Source organism: Callithrix jacchus, chromosome 22 (genome assembly GCF_049354715.1).
Source record: "Callithrix jacchus isolate 240 chromosome 22, calJac240_pri, whole genome shotgun sequence".
NCBI classification, from domain to species: domain Eukaryota; kingdom Metazoa; phylum Chordata; class Mammalia; order Primates; family Cebidae; genus Callithrix; species Callithrix jacchus.
This window is the reverse complement of record NC_133523.1, coordinates 25,354,967-25,363,786: the sequence shown is the minus strand read 5'-3', so window position 1 is coordinate 25,363,786 and position 8,820 is coordinate 25,354,967. Positions and strand designations below refer to the sequence as shown.

General features: G+C 43.9%; 1 pseudogene; it reads left to right on the top strand.

Moving 5' to 3' along the window:
- The first annotated feature begins 3,037 nt into the window (after positions 1–3,037).
- LOC100401624 (alpha-enolase pseudogene) lies at positions 3,038–6,923 on the top strand (annotated as a pseudogene).
- Positions 6,924–8,820: the final 1,897 nt, after the last annotated feature.

Below are 8,820 nucleotides of genomic sequence, written 5' to 3'. Positions count from 1 at the left end.
TTAAAAAAAAATCTTTCAATTAAAGCATTTTAGAAAAAAAAATTGTTAGTTTCCGATTTTGTCTGATTTCTTATGGCCAGAACAGTTTATTCCTATAAGGGTAGTTTCCACATTATTAGGAATATTTTATTTATTTATTTATTTCCTCTTTTATAAATTATTCATTCTCAGGCATATTTATTTTTCTTTTTTTGAGACAAAGTTTCATCTTGTTGCCCCAGCTGGAGTGCAGTTGGTGATCACAAGGTCAGGAGTTAAAACCTAGCCTGGCCAACATGGTGAAACCCCATTTCTACTAAAAATACAAAAAATTAGCTAGGCATAGTTGCAGGGACCTGTAATCCCAACTACTTGGGAGGCTGAAGTAGGAGAATCCTTTGAATCTGAAAGGCAGAAGTTGCAGGGAACTGAGACTGCACCACTGCACTCCAGCCTGGGAGACAGAGTGAGACTCTGTCTCAAAAAAACAGGAAAAAAAAAAAAAAGAAAAGAAAAAAAAAGAGGGGGTGGGGAGAATGTGTGCTATAGAACTGCTCAAAACTTTGGAATCTGGCCAATTCTTTGGGTTTCAGAACATCCTGTAGGACACAAACTAAATGATTAAGCATTATTGACTAAACTTTGAAGGCCACATGTTTGAATGCTGGCAGACAGTGTCAGCTACTGGACTCATAATATAAGCTGGGAGCCTCCAAGTGCTTTTTTTTTTTTTTTTTTTGGCAGTGTCTCCATCTGTCCCCCAAAACAGAATACAATGGTGCAATCTTGGCTCACTGCACCAACACGCCCAACTAATTTTTTGTATTTTTAGTAGAGATGGGATTTCACCATGTTGACCAAGCTGGTCTCACACTCCCGACATGAGGTGATTTGCCCACCTCAGCCTCACAAAGTGCTGCTATGGCAGGAGTTAGCCACTGCACCTGGCCAGAAGTCTAATATTTCCTTTTTTCTTTCTTTTTTTTTTCTTTTGAGATGAAGCCTTGCTCTGATGCCCAGACTAGAGTGCAGTGACACAATCTTGGTTCACTGCAACCTCCACATCCTTGGTTCAAGCATATTTTCTTTCTCAGCTTTTCAAGTAGATGGGATTACAGGCACCCCCACCATACCCGGCTAATTTTTGTAGTTTTAGTAGAGATAGATTTTCACCATGTTGGCCAGGCTGGTCTCAAACTTCTGATGTCATGATCCACCTGCCTCAGCCTTCAGAAGTGCAGAGATTACAGGCATCAGCCATAGCACCTGCCTTAAAAGTCTAATATATTCTCGCTTTACTTACAATCTCCTATGGGTTTACAATTGCAAGGGTTTGCAGGGGCCCTTTTAAGTTGTTATACTATGAACCCGGTGTTCAAGGTCTCGAAGTCTTGCTTCAATGTAGATGGCAGGCAGACTCAATCTCTGGATTCTCAATTATAAAGAGTTGTACTATCCTGTCAGTAAATTATGTTAAAGATATTCTTTTCCTGGTGAAAATGTGATTTGCCATAATGCATTGAAGTTTTCTTGCATTTAGAAATATTAGACTTTGGCTGGGCACAGTGGCTCATGCCTGTAATTCTAGTACTTTGGGAGGCTGAAGCCGGCTGATCACGAGGTGAGGAGTTAGAGACCAGCCTGACCAACATGGTAAAACCCCATCTCTACTAAAAATACAAATTTTTCAGTGAGCCAAGATTGTGCCACTGAACTTTAGCCTGGGTGACAGAGTGAGACTCTGTCTAAAAAAGTTAAAATAATAATAATTATAAAGAGGGCAATCTTGATCTTCACAAGATCAGAAATCAAGACATCTCTGCTATCATGGCAGAGTTCGTTGACAGTTTTCTTTTTTCTCTAACACTCTGCCTCCCGGGTATGTTAGAGTCTCCTTCTTTTTTTCTCCTGCCTCTGCCTCAAGAGAAGCTGGGAGGAGTAGCTGGGATTACAGGCATTGGCCACCACATCTAGCTAATTTTTGTATTTTTAGTAAATATGGGATTTCACTGTGTTGGCCAGGCCGGTCTCAAACTCCTGACCTCGTGATCCACCTGCCTCAGCCTCCCAATGTGCTGGGAATACAAGCATGAGCCACCGTGCCAACCCTTTCACAGTTTATTAATGCTCTATGAACAACAACAACAAAAAAAAAAATCTCTTGTATGCCCTCATGGAATATATGTAGATTATTTTGCTGCCAACATTATATATAAGAAAACTTTTACCTTGATAGTTAACAGATGAAGGGTAACATAGGTAAGAAGTTTTAATAAAAGATTTGTTGGCTGGGCGCGGTGGCTCACGCCTATAATCCCAGCACTTTGGGAGGCTGAGGCGGGTGGATCACGAGGTCAAGAGATCGAGACCATCCTGGTCAACAAGGTGAAACCCCGTCTCTACTAAAATACAAAAATTACCTGGGTATGGTGGTGCGCACCTGTAGTCCCAGCTACTCAGGAGGCTGAGGCAGGAGAATTGCTTGAACCCAGAAGGTGAAGGTTGCGGTGAGCCGAGATCGTGCCATTCCACTCCAGTCTGGATAACAAAAGCGAAACTCCGTCTCAAAAAAAAAAAGATTTGTTGCCTCATAATATCGGAAACAGTACAACAATCCACTGATTCAGAGTCCACCAGAAGTTAAAAATCTCTTCTGCAGAATAGGTGGAAGAGCATTGCCAGCAGACCATTGCTCTTCTGAAAGGGCATCATTTGTTAGATCATCTTTTCCATGGCTTAGCGCTAGTGAAGCAATGGTTAAGGATTTATTCCCCAAATAGGGCTCTACAGCAGATTCTAACATGAAGTCTATGGTTACGCAACCTGCATTAAATGCTCTTACTAAAGTTGTGTTAAATAATAGAATGTATTTTGATTCCTTACTGGATAAACAGAGAACTACCTTTGCAGTTGCTAATACTTCCGGTTGCACGTGGTAGGATACATTGGGTATTACAGAAATGCAGTTGTAGGAGATTAATAAACAGGTTGAAATGAGTAGATCATTTATCTAGCTAATTATATAATCTATTTGATTTTAGTTGGTTGTTCCTGGGGAACTTAACTAAGAAGCATGCTTTCAACTTTTTTTTTTTTTTTTTTGAAATGAAGTCTCACTCTGTACTCCTTGCTGGAGTGCAGGGGCATGATTTCAGCTCACACAGCCTCTGCCTCCTGGGTTCAAGTGATTCTCCCTGCCACAGCCTCCTGAGTAGCTGTTACAACAGGTGTGTGCCACCACTCCTGGCTAATTTTTTGTATTTGGTAGAAATGGGGTTTTACAATGTTGGTCAGGGTGGTCTTGAACTCCTAACCTCAGTTCATACACCCACCTCAGCCTCCCAAAGTGCTGAGATTTCAGGCATGAGCCACCACATTCAACCAAATTTTTAGTATTTTTAATAGAGACAGGATTTCACTATTTTGACCAGGTTGATCTTGAACTCCTGACCACAAGTAATCTGCCTACCTTGGCCTCCCAAAGTGCTAGGATTATAGGCCTAAGCCACCATGCCCTGCCAGTTTAAACTCTTGGTATTATTCTCCTGATAGTGAAAACAGTAGTTTCTGCCAAGTGCAGTGGCTCACACTTGTAATCCCAGCATTTTGGAAGGTCAAGGAGGGGGGATCACAAGGTCAAGAGATCGAGATTATCTTGGCCAACATTGTGAAACCACCATCTCTACTTAACTATAAAAATTAACCAGGTTTGATGGGGCCTGCCTATAATCTTAGCTATTTGAGAGGCTGAGGCAGGAGAATTGCTTTAACCTGGGAGGCAGAGGCTGCAGTGAGCCAAGATCAAGCTACTGCACTCCAGCCCAGCAACAGAGGGATATTTTGCCTCAAAAAAAAAAAAGAAAGTAGTCTCCCTACTGTACTGTTTTTCTCTCAAATGTTATAAATGTTTACATGCGGCTGGGCATGGTGGCTCAAGCCTGTAATCCCAGAACTTTGGGAGGCCAAGGCAGGTGGATCACAAGGTCAAGAGATCGAGACCATCCTGGTCAACATGGTGAAACCTCGTCTCTACTAAAAATACAAAAAATTAGTTGGGCATGGTGGCGCATGCCTGTAATCCCAGCTACTCAGGAGGCTGAGGCAGGAGAATTGCCTGAACCCAGGAGGCAGAGGTTGCGGTGAGCCAAGATCGCGCCATTGCACTCCAGCCTGGGTAACAAGAGCGAAACTCCATCTCGAATAATTAATTTAAATGTTTGCATGAAGTTATCTCTAGAATTTCAAATAGTCCCTTTAACTGGAATGACAGAAACTCAAGGACATATGTGACTCTGAAGACACCATAACATATAAGTAACATTATTAGAAAAAAAACCCCAGATTATAAAAATGTAGAGTGGCACTAAGGCCCTGAATTTTGGTCACACTGCAACCTACACAAAAACTTTACCAACAGAAGCTGTGGGGACTTGTAGCATGCAGACCTTGCAGGCTTAATGCTCACCTCGGTGTCTGCATCTCCCTCAGATTCTCTCCCAGGCGATGAGACCCAATGGCTAGAAATTCACCATGTGTATTCTCAAGACCCATGCCAGGGAGATTTTTGACTCATGGGACTCCCACTGTGGGATCTCTTCACCGCAGAAGTTCTCTTCAGAGCTGCTGTGCTCAATGGTGTTTCAACCGGTATCTAAGAGGCCCTAGAGCTCCAGGACAATGATAAGACTTGCTATATGGGGAGGGCTGTCTCAAAGGCTGTTGAGCACATCAGTAAAACTATATTGTGCCTGCCCTGGTTAGCAAGAAACTGAACATCACAGAACAAGAGAAGATTGACAAACTGTTGATCCAGATGGAGGGGACAGAAAATAAATCTAGGTTTGGTGCGAACGCCATTCTGGGAGTGTCCCTTGCCATGTGCAAAGCTGGTGCTGTTGAGAAGGGAGTTCCCCTGTACTGCCACATCGCTGACTTGGCTGCCAACTCGGCTGCCAAATCTGAAGTCATCCTGTCAGTTCTGGTGTTGAATGTCATCAGTGGTGGTCCTCATGCTGGCAACAAGCTAGCCATGCAGGAGTTCATGAACCTCCCAGTAGGGGCCACAAACTTCAGGGAGGCCATGCGCATTGGGGATGAAGGTGGGTTTGCTCCCAACACCCTGGTGAATGAGGAAGGCCTGGAGCTGCTGAAGACTTCGATTGGCAAAGCTGGTTACACCGATAAGATTGTTATCACCATGGACATAGCAGCCTCCAAGTTTTACAGGTTTGGGAAGTATGTCCTGGACTTCAAGTCTTCTGATGACTCCAGCAGGTACATCTCACCTGACAAGCTGGCTGACCTGCACAAGTTCTTCATCAATGACTACCCAGTGGTGTCTATGGAAAATCTCTTTGACCAGAATGACTGGGGAGCTTGGCAGAAGTTCACGGCCATTGCAGGAATCCAGGTGGTGGGGATAATCTCACAGTAACCAACCCGAAGAGGATTGCCAAGGCCACAGAGAAGTCATGCAACTGCCTCCTGCTCAGCGTGAACTAGATTGGCTCTGTGACCGAGTCCTTGCAGAGGTGCAAGCTGGCACAGGCCAATGGTTGGGGCGTCATGGTGTTGCATCATTCTGGGGAGACTGAACATACCTTCATTGCCTGCCTGGGGGTGGTGATGTGCACTGGGCAGACCAAGATGTGTGCCCCTTGCCAATAAGAGCGCTTGGCCAAGTAGAACCAGCTCCTCAGAATTGAAGAGGAGCTGGGCAGCAACGCTAAATTTGCTGGCAGAAACTTCAGAAACCCCTGGCTAAGCAGGCCAGCGCTTCAGTCACCTGTTGGCTAATTAGACTTCTCTCCTCCTCTCAGCTTGGGCAGCTCCAGGCTGACCAACACTTGCAGGGGCCCCTGCTAGTTAGCTTCCCTCACCCACTGCCGTGGAGTTCACACTGCTTCCTTAGAACTGCTACAGAAGCCAAGCTCCCTGGAGCCCTCTTGGCAGCTCTAGCTTTACAGTCATGTAATTGGACCAAATGATTGTTTTTCTCACCTCACTTTCCACCAGGTGTCTGGAGCAATCTGAGCCTCCGGTGTCATCTCCGCGGTAGCCACAGGCAAGATCCCCACTGGTTTTGTGCTCAAAATAAAAAGCCTCAGTGACCAATGAGGGGGAAAAAAGTGACCAAAAAGGCAATTTTAAAAAACAAGGTTTGCAGTGGCAGTGGTTCATGCCTATAATCCCAGCACTTGGAGAGGGCAGGGTGAGCAGACCACGGGGACGGAGATAGAGACCATCACGGCCAACAGCGGAAAACAACGTTTCTACTAAAAATACAAAAATTAGCTGGGTGTTGTGGCACATGCCTGTAATCCCAACTAATCAAGAGGCTGAGACACGAGAATCACTTGAACTCAGGAGATGGAGGTGGCAGTAAGCTGAGATCGCGCCACTCCACTCCAGCCTGGAGACAGAGTGAGGCTCCCTCTCAATAACAAACAAACCAAAATAATAGGAGGTCATCATTCTAAACTGACCTTGTACACTAGTTCCTCACAGACCAAACCAAACCAAAATGAGTCAGTTGTGATAAATGTCACATGATCAAACTGAAAATATAAGAAAATTGGCAGATCGAGGAGGGGGAGGTGGTTGCTCACGCCTGTAATCCCAGCTCTTTGGGAGGCCTAGGCGGGTGGATCATGAGGTCAGTAGTTTGTGACTAGTCTGGCCAACATAGTCAAACTCCGTCTCTACTAAAAATCCAGAAAGAAGAAAAAAAGAAAACTCGATGTGGTAATGTGCACCTGTAATCCCAGCTACTCGGAGGCTGAGGCAGGAGAATTGCGCGAACACAGCGGGTGGAGGTTGCAGTCAGACCAGATCGTGCCACTGAACTTCAGTCCAGGAAACAGTGTGACTCCGCCTAAAAAAAAAAAAGGTAGAAGGTGGCGGCGGCAAATTAAAAAAAAAAAAGAAAATAGGTAGATTCTAAAACAGGCCAGGTTTATATTTTACTTCTGGAAATCGCAGATTTTAACACTAGGAAGCTCCTTTGAACTCTTTATTTTTTATTATTTTATTTTGTTTTATTTTTGAGACAGAGTGTCACTCCATTGCCTAAGCTGGAGTGCAATGGCAGGGTCTCGGCTCACTGCAATTTCTGGCTCCCGGGTTCAAGCGATTCTCCTGATTTAGCCTTTTGAGTCCCTGGGATTACAGGCGTCATTCACCATGCCCAGCTAACTTTTGCAGTTTTAGTAGAGATGGAGTTTTACCTTGTTGGCCAGGCTGGTCTCAAACTCCTGAACTCATGATTCCCCGCCTCGACCTCCCAAAGTGCCGGGATTACAGGCATGAACCACAGTGCCTGGTCCTAACCCTTTAAAAAGCAAATAATAGGCTGAGCAGGGTGACTTGTGCCTGGAATCCCAACTTTTTGGGAGGCCGAGGCATAAGGATCACCTGATGTCAGGAGTTTGAGACCAGTCTGGCCAACATGGTCAAACTCCGTCTCTACTAAAAATTCAAAAATTACTTGGGCTTGGTGGTGCTGGACTAAAACCACAGCTACTCGGGAGTCTGAGGCAGGAGAATCTCTTGACCCCGAAAGTCGGTGGGTGCAGTGAGCCAAGAAAATGCCATTGCACTCTAGCCTCGGTGACAGAGTGAAACTTCATCTAAAAAATAAAAATAATACAGTAACCTGAAGCCCATGTTTCCGCTAAAAAATATACCTTCACATTTCTGCTAGTTTACAATGGGATTTGGGACTAAATAAGTACTTTATTGTTCTATTTTTCTTTCTTTTTTTTTTTTTTTTTTTTTGAGACAGTCTTGCTCTGTTGCCCAGGCTGGAGTGCAATGGTGAGATGTCAGCTCGTTATAACCTCCACCTCCTGGGGTCAACAATTCTCCGGCCTCAGCCTTCCAAGTAGCTGGGATTACAGGCACTCACCATTCTGCCCAGCTAATTTTTGTAGAAATGGAGTTTCACCACGTTGGCCAGGCTTCCACGTTGGTCTTAAACTCCTGATATCAGGTGATCTGCCCGCCTTGGACTCCCAAAGTGCTGGGAATCACAGGCGTGAGCCACCAAGCCCAGCCAATAACTGCATTTTTTATTGCGATGAGGTGATATCAATATCTAAAGTTTTGATGTATCTCTCAAAATTAAGATGATGACCAAAAGAGAGAAATGGTTAAATTAATTATATTCTAATACTGCCCGCTTTCATGTTTAATTTTTTTCAATAGTTTTTTTTTTTACATACTAAACTGAAATCTAATTTGATATGTAAATAGACTGTACCCATTCTTCTACCTCCTGCAATGTTTTGGCACATATAAAAATGTCAACTGCTCAAATCATTTTCAAATAAGGCTCATTCTAAGCTGTAATTAATCTGGCTGTTTCTGTACCTTCTTCCATTTTCTGTATGTCACTGTGCTTTTTTTACCATGTGGCTAAGCTGGAGTATCTCTGAGCCTACTCTGGATCCATGGACTATCCGATTTGCACATCATTTTTTGCTCAATCTAACCCTATTGCGTTTAATTTATCTAGTGGTTTTCTTTTCTTTTTACAAGTTTTCAAGTTATTTCATGGATAAATAATAATGTTCTTGGGTTTTGACTTTCTAAGCTCATCCCTTAACTATTCATGCAAATTATTCTTTGTTCAAAATCCTTCTGCAATTTTTCTTTGAGACAGCATCTCACTCTTTTATCCTGGCTGGAGGGTGGTGGTGTAGCCAATTATTGCTCATTGCAGCCTTAATGATCTTGGCTCACACAATCCTCCTGCTTCAGCCACCTGAGTAGCTGGGCCTACAGGCATGGAACATCATGCCTGCCTGATGTAAAAACATATTTTCATAGACACAGGATCTT